This window comes from Monodon monoceros, unplaced genomic scaffold (genome assembly GCF_005190385.1).
Source record: "Monodon monoceros isolate NGI ecotype Baffin Bay Population unplaced genomic scaffold, NGI_Narwhal_1 Super_Scaffold_12, whole genome shotgun sequence".
NCBI classification, from domain to species: Eukaryota; Metazoa; Chordata; class Mammalia; order Artiodactyla; family Monodontidae; genus Monodon; species Monodon monoceros.
This window is the reverse complement of record NW_021703768.1, coordinates 112,081,341-112,094,470: the sequence shown is the minus strand read 5'-3', so window position 1 is coordinate 112,094,470 and position 13,130 is coordinate 112,081,341. Positions and strand designations below refer to the sequence as shown.

The window sequence follows — 13,130 nt, the reverse complement described above, 5'->3', positions numbered from 1 at the left end:
AGATGGCAGATATGGTAGCCCAACTTCCAAGATGGCCTCCAGTAATTCTCAACTACTGGAAGGTCCTTGTTTCATTCTCTCCTGTATTCAACAGGACTGACCCGTGTAACCGACAGGATATTGCAGAAATGATAGTGTGATTTCTGAGACTACTTCATAAAGGACACTGCAGCTTCTGCACTTGCTCTAGGCTAGTGGAAGCCAGCTGCCATGTTGTAAGCACACTCAAGCAACCCTATGGAGGATTATAGGTGGTGAGGAACTGAGGCTTCCTGCCATCAGCCAGAACCAATGTTGCAGTGCCATTCAAGCCATCAAGTGACCACAGCTCCATTCTGACATCCTGACTGCAACCTTATGAGAGAGCTTAAGCCAGAATCACCTAGGAAATTACTCCTGAATTCCTGACGCACAGAAAGTGTGAGGTAAGAAAAGCTTATTGTTGTTATAAGCCACTGAGTTTTGAGGTAATTTGCTACATAACAATAGAGGAAAAAAAACAAAATAGAAGGAGCCTTGACCCTCTGAAATTGTGGAGGGCCATAGCAGCCCTTACATTTACATCAGACTTTTTTTTTTTTTTTACATCAGACTCTTTTTTAAGAGACATAAACTTCTCTTATTTTCACAACTATTATTTTGAGTTTTCTGTCATTCCTATTCCTAGTCTTATTTTGGAACTACTCATTCAGAAACTCTTTTAAGAATTGCTAGCTGAAAAAAAAAAAAAAAAAAAAAAGAATTGCTAGCTGGAAGTGCCTTTGGAGGCCATCCCCGTCATTCCTGCTGCCAGGGGTGTGTTGAGGCCTAAATCTCCCCAAGATGATGGGTAGTTAATGTCTAAAAATGTCTGTAAAAGGGATTTTATAATGAGGACCACTGGCCAAGGATCAGGAGAACTTGGCTCCACTCCCTTCTGAGTGCTATCATTTATTTAACACTTTGGTGACCTTACCTGGCACAGAGGGACACTGTCTTTAATATGGGATGTCCACGAGGCTCAAACAGACGTGTAAATAAGCAATTTGGAGAGTGCCAAGCTTCTCTACCAACTGAAGAAAGCACTCTTGCTGTGGGTCTGGCTGTTTCTGTTGCTGGATGGAGTTAGCCTGCCTCAGCATTTACAGGTGTTCCTTTTCATGGACCAGCTTTCAGGTGTGCATCTCTGTGGCCTAATGAACAAATCCTCACCAATGAGGAGACACCCTGCTCAGATCCATTCAGCCATGGCAGCTGACAGGGCTTAGTGATGGCAGTCCTGATGGGTAGTCTAGTTTTTAACTAAAGCACTTCTTCCCATTGCCCTGGTTGCAAGACAGTGGCCAGACCTCTGACACTCTCTCTCCACCCCATGTCCTGCTTTGTCACAGACCACAATTTCCAAGTGGACTAACCATCCAACATGATTCCTGACCCCCAGCATCACAGTTCCCGGACCTGCTTAATGTTCCTTACCTTTTCCCATTGGCTCTTGCCACACTGCAGGATAGCCCCTCTCTGAAATGTTAGCCTCCTGAATTCTACCAGAGGCCTTGACCTCCTGCTTTCTAGATATTTCCAGTCTGCTCTCCACTCCTGCTCTTGCACTTCAACAAAGACTTTCTGTCCCGAGAGGCTTCAATTGATTCTCCAGTCTGGCCGCATCAGAATCATCTGAAGAACCAACAATTTTCTTAAACCCTGTATTAGTCAGGATAATGCTAGATGCTATAACAAACAAATCCCCAAATGTATATTGGCTCAGACAATATAGCTGATTTCTTGTTCACAAACAACTCACGTGGGTGTTCCTGATCAGTGGTGTGTGTCCTCCAAGTGATGATTTAGGGACCGGGATCCTTCCACCTTGTGGCTCTGCCATCTCCAACATGTGGTTTCCAAGGGGGCCTTAAACTAGAAGAGGAAAAGAAGGGTGGAGAAGGCACATCTGCTTCTTAACTATTTGGGGCTGGAAAATACATGTCATCCCTGATCAGCATTCCATTGGCAAGAACGTGTCACTTGACTCCTCTCAGATGTAACAGATGTGAGAGGAGGGGTATATGCTGGGAAATGTAGCCTCTGCTGGGACGCCCCTTCCTAGCCTCAACTCTGTTCTATGGCAGGGCAAGGGATACACTTTTTTTTTTTGGTGAACAGTTAGCTGTCTCTGCTACACACTCAAAAGGAAATGAACCTTCTGCCACAATTGTCTTGTAAGACTGCAGCCCAAGTACTACAGGCCGACCAACCTTCCTGCCTTCTATGTCCTGGAGAAGACCCTGAGGAGGACAGGTCAGTGCTAATGCAGATTTATGACCTCCAAAGCCACCGGGGCCCCTGTATTGTTAGGCCTAGGTCAGATTCTCTGGTATTTCCCCTAACGGGTGTTCCAAGCATCCTCTCCTTGCCCTTAGCCCCTTCCCCACCCTCATTCTCAGCAGGTGAGAATTTTAGGGCCGAAGGGCATGATGCCCCTCCACTTCTTCCCCTGCCCTCTCCTCCCCAACCACACTCATGTAAATTTGTCTGTGCCCACATTCCCTCCAGCTTCACAGCCTGAACTGCTCCCTAGATTTCAGACCTGTGTGTCCATCTGCCTCAGAATGCTTCCACCTGCATGTGCATAGGTCCTTCATACTCACCATGTCTCAAACTGAACTCACCATTGTCCAGCCCATCCCCCTCCCCCAAACCTGCTTCTCCTCCTGGGGTTTCTTTCTCCTGTGATGGCGACACCCTAACCACATGGTTGTCCTTGCTTAAAATCTGACGGTCATCATTGTCTCATTTCTCAGGTTAAATCCTGGCCAAAACATTTCTTGAATCAGTTCCCTCCACTTGTTTTACTAAGTTCAGGTCATCACTTCCTGCTCAGATGCCTGTAGCCACCTCCTAACAGGTCTTTATGCCTCTAGTCTGTTCCCCTCCAACCACTCTTCATGGGCAGCCAGAGTGACAGTTCTACAGTACAAAACTGGCCACAGCACTCAGTTTCTTGAGTGAAGTATGGACTTTCTCCTGAGGCCCCCGAGTCCCCACATGACTGGCCCCACTGCAGCCAGCCCCTTACTTTCCATGGCACTCCAGCAACACTAGACTTTCCTCTGGCCATGCCCTGAGGATCCTTGATGCCACACTGGGGCCACGGGTGAGTGCTGCTAGAATATCCTTTGTTTTCCTCTCTCTGTTCTTATCACACTCCTTGGTAAAGCTCTTTTTGTATGTCTGCTTCCCAACACTGCAAGGGCAGGAGCTAACTCTTTGTCTCATGATTTCAGTGTCTGGGACAGTGCTCATCATACAGTAGGTGCTCAGTACATGCTCAGTGAATGAATGAAGATGGTGGAAAGGAACCCGTTGAAGGTATGGAAAATCTTGATTTAGATACGCTTGCCTTATGCTGAATGAACATTTCCTTCTCAAGAGAGCCAAAGCGTGTGTGTGTGTGTGTGTGTGTGTGTGTGTGTGTGTGTGTGTGTATTTATCTATGAAATCTGATCCTTTGCCTGAGAGCCTCCCATCAATTAATCATGACTGGCCATTCTGCACAAAACCTCTTCTCCCAAAGCACTTTGCACAGAGGGGCTGAGCTCTCCCACCCTGCCAGTGCTGTGGGCTTAGTTCCTACCACATGACTGGCCTGGGCAGTAGACTCACACCCATGCCTCCCACTGGACCTCCATGGGGACCAGGGAAGAAGCCAGAAAGGAGCATGGTGCCCCATTTTTAAGATAAGAAAACCTGTTCATAGGAGATGAGGTGATTGTACAAGGACGCAGATCACTCTACTGTATCATAGAGTGTACTGTGTATCAGACCCACTCTGCCCCCTGCTCTCTGCAGCTGACATAATGCCCCGTGGTGCCAACACAGACCCTGGGCTCTGTGGGAAACTGCCTCAGACACCACCCCAGCTCCTTAGGTCATAATACATCTTGCATGTCAGCTACTCCCTTGGGTAAGGAATTATTGGAACAGACACCACCCAAGCTGATGCCAGCATAAAGAGGACTCTCACAGAATCCAAATGCACAAAGTCATCCCAGGAACTGGAAGCTCATTAGACAAACATTTTGTCTTTTGTGCTGGACTACAGGCCCTTTCCCCCTGCATTTCTAATTTCTTCCCTTTTTCACAAAACCCTTAACCATCTTTTACAAGGCCCAACATGACCGCCAGTCCTGAGTCACCATGACTCACAACTCCAGGGCCCACAACCAAAGAAGCAGAGCGTCAGGGCCTTGGGAGCACTTGGCTGGCTCAGCCTGGGTGATTGTTGGTTCTCCCAGGCTAGGCTTTCAGCCCTGGCCCATCACCTGGAACATGTACAGCATGTCAACTGGTACAAACAGGGCAGCAGGGGTTGTCGGTAGGGGAATTCCAAGGAGGGATGTAGGTAGGGAGCCAATTACAAGTGTAGGGAAAACTGTGAAAGATGTTGAAATTTAGTGGTTCTCCTGAATAACTTACCCACCTAGGTTCTTTCTGCCTTTTGTGTCTTTGACTAGGTATTTCTCAGCTCTAAAGATGGAAGTGAAGCTGTAACACCTTAATAGTAACGCAAATAATTCCTGTTCACAGTTACACAGATTGTGTCTAGTGGAAGGCAACTGACTATTGCTGTGTGGATTCTGACCAATTTTGCATCCATTTCTGAAATGATTTCAGCATTCCTTATCTGACTATCATGTGTGATAGTTTTGAGTTCTCCTTTGAATTGGTTGTAACGTTTTAGTGGTTCTCTCGTTAATTAATGAGTTAAACTAAATCTTTGACACATATTCATTTTATATCTTGGGACAGACATGAGTATATCCTCTTTTAAAATTTATTGTTAAATACAGACAAATCTTCTGTGATCATATACTCCAGAAATATTATTGATGCAGAGAAAAAAATTTAGGATACACAAGAAACTGTTAGTGTTCACCTGTGGGGAAGAGGGATGGAGAAGGCACTTACTTTTCATTTTATATCTTTTTGTACTATTTTAATTTTTAAACTATGTTAAAAGAATTTCAGTGGAGGTTGGCCAGGCAGAGGTTTAAGGGCCGTCTGTTTTCTTTTTTTATACTTTTCTCTATAAAAAAAATAATAACATTAACTTTATTTGTTATGTTGTACATATGGTTGTTTGGACTTTTCTGATTGTATATTATATATAAAAAAAAACTGATACATGTTAAAATTTAAAGGAAAAAGCAAACCAAATAGGAAAAACTACAGCTTGGCATATTGCTCCAAGCCAGCCCTGGGCAGCCAGTGGTGGTTACCGTGTGCTGCCTGTCCGCAGGGAAGAGAATATGGTTCAGGCTCCACCCACAGGCCAAAGGGTTCCAGGCACCCTCCCTCCACACACACCTTGTGTCAGGGGCTGTGCAGGTGAGGGACCTTCCTCACTGTTCAGTAGCTGTCGCATCCCCTCCCTTCTGCCTTCCTGGCAGCCCAACTCAGGGAACACTGATGGAAGATCATTCCAGAATGGGAACATTCCTTCCCCCTTCCCTTCCTCTCCTGACAGCTGAGAGGCATCCCTCCCTCCCTGGCTTGCAGCTGAAAGGGAATAATGACTGCCAAACCACTGCTTGCACAACAATGCACTTCTGAGCAGGGTACACACAATTTTTGTCAGTTGAATCCTGTCTTCCTCCTGACTTACATGATGGTCTAGATATGCTCTGGCTCCCATGCTCATGGGTGGTTCAACCACTAGTAATGGCTCCCAACACTTCATATTCTCTGTCTTCATTAACCAACCTATGAACTGGCAGATTTTTAAGTTCATGAGGATAAAACCTTCCTTCTAGGGAATTTCCCCAAGCTTGGGTATTTGTCTCTGCTGTTTTCTTAGTGTGTGTGTGGTGAGGGAGGCAACACCCACATGCAGTGGGACCATTTCTCAGCCCCAGGAGCCTCCCCTGACCTTTGGCATGAGTGTGTGCAGTCCCTTGCATTTGGCACATCTGCACACAGGTGCCTCATTAATGAACTCTGGCCTAGGAGGACCAAGGAATAAGGCAGGCATGAGCCTCCTCTCACGTGCTGAACACCTGCAGCTAGCCTGACTAGAGCTGACCCTTCCCACACTTACCCACTAAGCGCAGAGTCAGTCACCCCTGAAATCCTGGGGCTGCTGCCCCATGCACTCCAGAACACCCTCCTACGCAGCGCACCGCTGCCGTGGCGAGGGGGGTCTTTATGCCTAGTGCCACTACTTTGGATGTGTGAGCCCAGACGCTCAATGTCGTATGACTACATCACTCTCTCCCTTAAGTCCTTCAGTGGCTCCCCATTACCCGCAGGATCAAGTCCGAGCTCCATGGCCTGGCCTTCAAGCCCCTTGCTTCACAATCTGGCCCTAGGTATACCTCTGGCACCATCTCCCTACACCATGTGCCCCACTGTCTAACTACTTACTCATTCAGCCCAGGCACACTGGAGTCCAACTTCTGTGTAAGTCTAAAGGCTGTTTTCCAAGCCCTTGTAGCTGCCCGAAATGCCTCATTTCAGAATTGCATTATGCAGATGCAGATGTAGGCGTGCCAGTGTCTGTTCTAATGCAGGGCCTTACCCTGGTGCTCACACCACCCCTAAGGCTGCACCTGGCTGAACACTGCACAGGTCACTTTCCAGAACGGCTCTCTCCATGGGAGCAGCTGCAGATTCCTCCCACCTCCCCAAAGCTCACTGCCATGGAGCAGAGGCAGTGGTACTAGGACACATCACAGCATCTTGCTGCCAAAGTGACAGCTACAATTATGTTTTGGCTGACAGCTAGAGATGAGAGAATGTACAAACAGCCAAGGCCTCATGGGCCTTCATGATTCAGCAGTTTGTGCTGTATGCCCAGCTGGTAGGTGAGGTGGGCCCAACCTGTCTGCCGTCCAGGCCCCCCCTTGGTGGGCAACCTGCTGGCTACAGACCTCAAGTTAATACCTGGGGCCCTCAGGTGAAGTCCTCCACTGGGCGGTGATAGCTAATGCCCCCAAGGGCCACCCCAGGCCCAGAGGAGTGGAAGAGTAGAGTGGTCAAGCCCAGGCAAGGCCCAACCCAAAAGATAGGCACTTGCTTCCTAGGCAAGCGCAGGGGCAGGCAGCGCAAAGGGCCAAGCTGCCCAGGGGCGGACTCCATCATGCTGGGCAGCCTGATGCGGGCTGTGCTTGTGAGGGACAGACGGTCTCTCTTGAGGCTCAGGGCACCACCTCCATGAGGAGCCTCAGGGCCACAGGCTATGGTGTCAGTGTAGGGGCCAAGACGCTGCAGCAAGAACAAGCACGCAGCAGCGGCAGCTCCCACTTACTGAGTCCTTCCATGTGCCAGGCACTGCGCTGACCGCTTCACATACATTCCTTCTTTTCATCTTCCCCACAACCCACTGAGGTAAGTTCTGTTATTGCCGCCACTTTACCAGGGAGGAAACTGGGTCTAAGAGAAGAATGTGATGGTGGCCACATGGCTGGCAAGTGTGCAGATGGAATTTGAGCCCAGACAGTCTGGCTCCAGAGTTCAGTTATGCCTCATTATCCTGGTTCGACCCTTTCAATCCAGTCTTGGTTGACAAAGCTAAGAGACCCCCCAGCACATTCCTCACAGAGTGTGAGTTGAGTTGGGGCCTCCAAGTATACTTTGGCCTGGAAGCCAAGATATTACCAAGGAAAATAAACAACAGCTATTTCAGGTGACAGGTACTGGGCTATGGAATTGGGGGGAAAAATTTAAAAACTACCAGGATTTCCTCATTGTACATATTTGTATGTTCGGCAGAACAAGCGTCATCAGGAAGCTGCTGTGTGGCCAGTGTTGCCCCTGGAGACAGGGGGCAGGAGCAGGAACAGTCCTTTCTCTCTGACCCACAGGCCTCCTGAGCCCAGGGCTTGCCTCTTACTCAGCCCTGACCTGGGCTCTGGCTGAGGCCCTGGGAGGGGTGGGCTCAGGGTCTTGGGGTTCTCTGAGGAGCACTGCTGCCCTTCTAAGGCAGAACCTGCCTGTCCTCGCATCCTGTCCAAAGGCATGAAGATTGGAGACAGTAGGCTTCCAAAGTGGGCGTCTGAAAGGCCAGCAGGGCTGGGACGCGGGAGCGTTTGTACTTCAAGTGGCTGCTGCCCATGAATCACCAGTATCATTCTGTGCTCTCAGCTCCACAGAGGCATCATTTCCACCCAGCCTCACATGGAGCTGGCGGCCAGAGCCTCTTAGTGGGGCTATAAATAGCATATCATCAACTCACCTCTCCTGAGCTCATCACAGGCTCCTAGGTTTACTGTGTGTCTTCCTGCTGCCTGCACGTCACCATCACTCAGATTTCCCAGGTGAGGCCTGGCTGAGAGACCCAGGGCACACTCTGGGGGCTGCAGGGTTTGGGTTCTCAGAGCTGTTCAGGGTGACAGTGAGGGCAAGGGCAGACTTTTGAAGAGCTCGGCATTTAACGTGTCATAATTATAATCTCGGGTCTCTGAGATCCTCTCCAATTAAACGCAGCAGCAAGGGACTGTCATTTCTCCAGGAGTCCTAGAAATAAAAGGCAAAGGACTCATCAAGACACACCCAGAGAAAGCCACCCGGAGTGGATAGCAACAAATGAGAGGTTTCATGCCTTCCCGTGGACTTGTCTCCTAACACTGAATGAAATACTTTATGACTCTCTGGCTTCAGAAGTGAGATACACTGAATGAAATACTTTATGGCTCCTTGGCTTCAGAAGTCAGATCACATTTTTTTTAGTATTACTCAGAGCTACCATTATGGAGTGTTCCCTGCGTGCCAGGCTCTGTGCCCAGACTTGGCATACAGCATCTCATCAAGTCATCACAACAACCATATCGAGTTAACTGCTAGCGTCATTGGCTTTCTGTCAGTGAGGAGGCTGAGGCTCCCAGAGTCACAGGGACAGGGCTGCTGGATTCCAGAGCCCAATCTCTGAACCACCACACTTTCTGCCTCCTGCTGAAGACGACTGTCTGTGTGTCCATGTCCGTGTCCACACGTAGCCATGCATGTGTCCATGTGCGTGTGCAACTGGAGGGATCTGAACCGTAGTCTCCTTTGCCCAGCTTCACATACCAAGTGGGAGCCAGATGCTCGCAGTCATCTTCCCCCAAGTCCCAGGCCCCTTTGGCATCCTAAATGTCCCCTGTCGCTATCTTCTCCTACATCTGATCTTCTTCTAGGTTCTTCTGCAGGAGGGGCCCAGCCTCCATTTGGGTCTCCAGGCCCAACTTGATGGTCTTTCTCATGCCTCCCTCCCCTCAGGTCCTGAAACAGGCAGGGGTCAGGTGGGACTCCCTCTCTCCCCTTTGCCCTCCCCCTACTTCCCACCCTGAAGGCAGCCTGCCTCCAATCTGTGTCCTCCTTTGCCTCCCAGAGCCACAGTCCCGTGTTTGAGGTCTGGAGCCCTTTACTGGCATGTCTCAATAGCCTTCTAGGGCTTCCCTGGTGGCGCAGTGGTTGAGAATCCACCTGCCAATGCAGGGGACACGGGTTCGATCCCTGGTCCGGGAAGATCCCACATGCCGCAGAGCAACTAAGGCCCATGCGCCACAACTACTGAGCCTGTGCTCTAGAGCCCGTGAGCCACAACTACTGAGCCCACGTGCCACAACTACAGAAGCCCACACACCTGGAGCCCATGCTCCACAACTAGAGAAGCCACCGCAATGAGAAGCCCGCACATTGCAACGGAGAGTAGCCCCTGCTCGCTGCAACTAGAGAAAGCCCGCGTGCAGCAACGAAGACCCAACACAGCCAAAAATAAATAAATTAAATTAAAATTTAAAAAAAATAGCCGTCTAGCTCACTGCTGTACCTGATGAATGTATTAGAACACAGATTCTTGGTCCCCTCCCCAGAAACCTGAAACAATCCAGCAGGGTGGAGGCCAGGGTCTGGATTTTTACAAAGCTCTCCCAGTGGTCTATGAAGCCAGGATTAAGAGCCACTTTGTCTAACTGGCCACCTAGACTCCAGCCTCTCCCTGTTCCAAACCCTCCCACCCACAGCTATCAGCTTAATTTTCTTAAAGCACAGTTTATCTCAGGTCACTGTCCTGCTCAAGATTCCTTGGTGGCTCCCCACTGCCTGTAGGCCGGTGCAAAGTCCTTAGTGTGGCATTCAAGGCCCTCTCCATCCTGATCTACTCATCCACGTTTCCCTGTGACAGCCTCCTGGCCCTCCTCTCTCTCCTTAGGTTGTCTGGACTTTAGATGTCAATTGAAACAGCAGTGATCCTTCCCTAAGACTTTGAGCCCTTCAATAAGAGGAATGAGGAATTATTGCTAAAATGCCCTCTTAATTCAAGAGCCATGTGTGCAGCTTTAAATGAAGAGGGCTTGTGTGGCTGCAGATGAAAGGAGATCCGCCAGCAGATACAACACAATAGCAGTAATGTGTAAACACAGGATAGCAGGAGAGGTGGGGCTCATGATTAATTCAAAGAAGATGGTATTTCAGCATTCTCCCTGCTTTTATTCAAGCCCAAAAGACAGAGCAGGTCTGGTAAGCATTGGGGCCCGGGACCATGTTTCAAAGTGCCTCTCATGCTTTTCTGTCCCTGTTCCTAGACAAAAGCAGAGAAACCCATTTGGATCTTGTTCAAAAGGTCAGAAGTGTTTTACTAATATGATTAAACAATGTGTGTGTTTGGACTTTGCTCCATTTCCCACAAAGAAACACCTAGCCCAAAACACAATAAAAAGTGTGTTGATTGACAGCAGGAGTTATTTCAGAACGTGGCCCGGAAATTGTTCCCCTCAAGTACTTCAGAGTGAAAGTGGACTCTAAAGAACTTCTGGCTAAATGTGACAAAAGAGCCTCTCATGAAGCTCCATCTGCTCCCTCCCAAAGCCCTACTACAAACAACCATAAAGGAGTAAAAAGAGTTACAAATCCACAAGGTTTATGCAGATAAGGGAGGACATGGCAGCAGATGAAGTATGTCAGCACATTTTTGGAAGGCAGGAAGCAGAGGAAGGAGTGGCGAGTCACATGGCAGCAAGGGGGAGGCTGAAGGCCTGATGCCTACAGAGGGCTTATGGGTGAGAAGTGAGCAGACTGCTGGGACAGGGAGGGCAGAGCTGCACATGGGGTGCGGAGCGGGAAACTGGTGGAGACTGCATGAGAGCACGGTCCCTGTGGGCAGTGGGGTCGCCACACCTCGCTTGCTCCTGCAGGAGACTTCAAGTGCCCATGGGGAATTTGGGTCAGCTCATCAGGCACTATGGAGGGTGAGTATGGAGTACAGAACTGAAAATATGGGTAATAAATGGAAACCCTGATACTAAGAGGTAAACTTGCAGCCCCTTTTCCTCACCCTGCTTCTAGGAAGCCTGGCAACCAGGCACACCGCAGGCTGAAGACTCAAGAACTCTTCTGAAGAAACCGAGCAGACTCAAGGGGAAGGCCTACAGATACAGACATGATCCCGTTACAGACGCCCAATAGAAGAGCCAGCTCACCCTCTACGGGGCAATCCACTGGTAGACAAGCTCTACCCAAGCATGCTGACCATCCAGTCATCTCTTCAGCACATGACTCTTAAATATGATCTGAGAGCCAAGATCCCCAGACATTTAAGGAAAGCCTCAGGCATGAGAGATAGGTGTTGGGGAGGGAGAAAGAATGCATAAGTTTAGAGAGGAGGAGAAAGCTTTACAAATGCTATGAAATCTTCAGGGAAAGAAAAGATTTCTCTCTCAAGGTTCATTTTCATGAAATGTCAGAACACCAGGGATAAAGAAAAGACCCCAAAAGGACTCAGAAAGGAAATACAGGTCAATTGAGAGGATCAGGAAAAGATCAGAAAGACACCAGACTTCTCAGCAGCAACACTGGAAGCTGGAAGATAATGGAGTCAGGACTTCAGAATTCTGAGTGAGAATTATTTATAGCTTAGAAATCCAAACCTAAACCATTAAGAGAAAGGGTAGAATAAAAGACACTTGAAGACATGGGAGATCACAAGTAATTTGCCTCTCATGCTCCCTTTCTCAGGAAGCTCTCCACCCAAATAAGAGAACAATCCAAGAATGAGGAAGACATACCCAGGAGAGGGCATAGGGATTCCCAGGATGATGGTAAAGGAGACCTGGATGCCAGGGGGGCAGTAGGCCTAGGGATGTCCCCCTTTGAGCCAGAGAATAGAGGACTCAGGATAGAGATGGGCCAGATGGATTACCTAACAGGTGTGACTAGGTGGAAGATTATGTTGAGGGGCTATTAGATGGTTGTGAGAATTAGTTGTGTGAGAATAAGTTTGTGAGAAAAAGTTTACCAAAAACTGAGTCAATAAAAAATCTGAGGCAATTGCTACCTACAGAAAACCCCACAACACAAACACTGTAAAAGAAGATAAAGGCAACACAAAAAAATTTACAGAGCCATAATAATGTTAACACAGATTATTGATTTAACCAAAGGCTGTGATACAGTGATGGGAAGCTGGAGGAAAGGGAAGGAGGATGTAGGTGGAAGAAGGTAAAAGAAACCAATCCTCATCTCCCATGATTGCAAGAAAATGGGTAATGTTTAAAATTGACAAATCAACAAAAGAACACTATAAATATATGATTTAGAAAGATGGGAGAGGAGGTTAAAACTGGGAGAAACAGCTGAAAGCGTTTAACTGGGTACCTCTGAGCATCAAACAGGGAGCTGGGGTTGGGTGGGATAAGAGACTGCTATTTTCACCATGTCTCTTTCAGTACTATTTAACTTTTTAATTTTGGGGGTATATATGTTATTTTTATGAAAATTTAAAAATTAAGAAAAATTAATAGAAAATATTTTAAATTGACAAAAACAAAAATTTTAAAAGTGTTAGACATGCATTAATTACACCTCTGTGATTTGTTTCTGTCCTATTGATCTTCCTCACCATTCATTCATTCATTTTTCTTTCTAAATCTTAAATATTGATTGGGAAAATGTGGCAGATTGCCAGAGAAAACACATTCTGGATATACTTACACTAAAAAATTATTTCTTTATCTGAAATTCAATTTAAGCTAGCTTCCAGTATTTTTTTGTGTGTACTAAATCTGGCACACTAAAATGTAGTTCTCTTTTCACTAGCCCCACAGGTTAATCCTGTGGCTAAAGAGATGGCAGAAGCAGAAAGTTTGTCTGCAATTAATATTCACAGTGTGGGAGAGTAT

The 13,130-nt window shown here is 47.8% G+C and overlaps 1 long non-coding RNA gene across 1 annotated transcript in view; it reads right to left on the bottom strand.

Annotated features, from left to right (window-relative positions):
• Positions 1-725: 725 nt before the first annotated feature.
• LOC114891565 overlaps positions 726-13,130 on the bottom strand; it is a 28,877-nt gene continuing 16,472 nt past the window's right edge. The window contains exons 2-3 of the long non-coding RNA XR_003792534.1: positions 8,210-8,490; positions 726-1,893 (exon numbers count right to left, since the gene is read on the bottom strand). This is a non-coding gene — a long non-coding RNA (uncharacterized LOC114891565). The remainder of the gene's footprint in view (positions 1,894-8,209; positions 8,491-13,130) is intronic.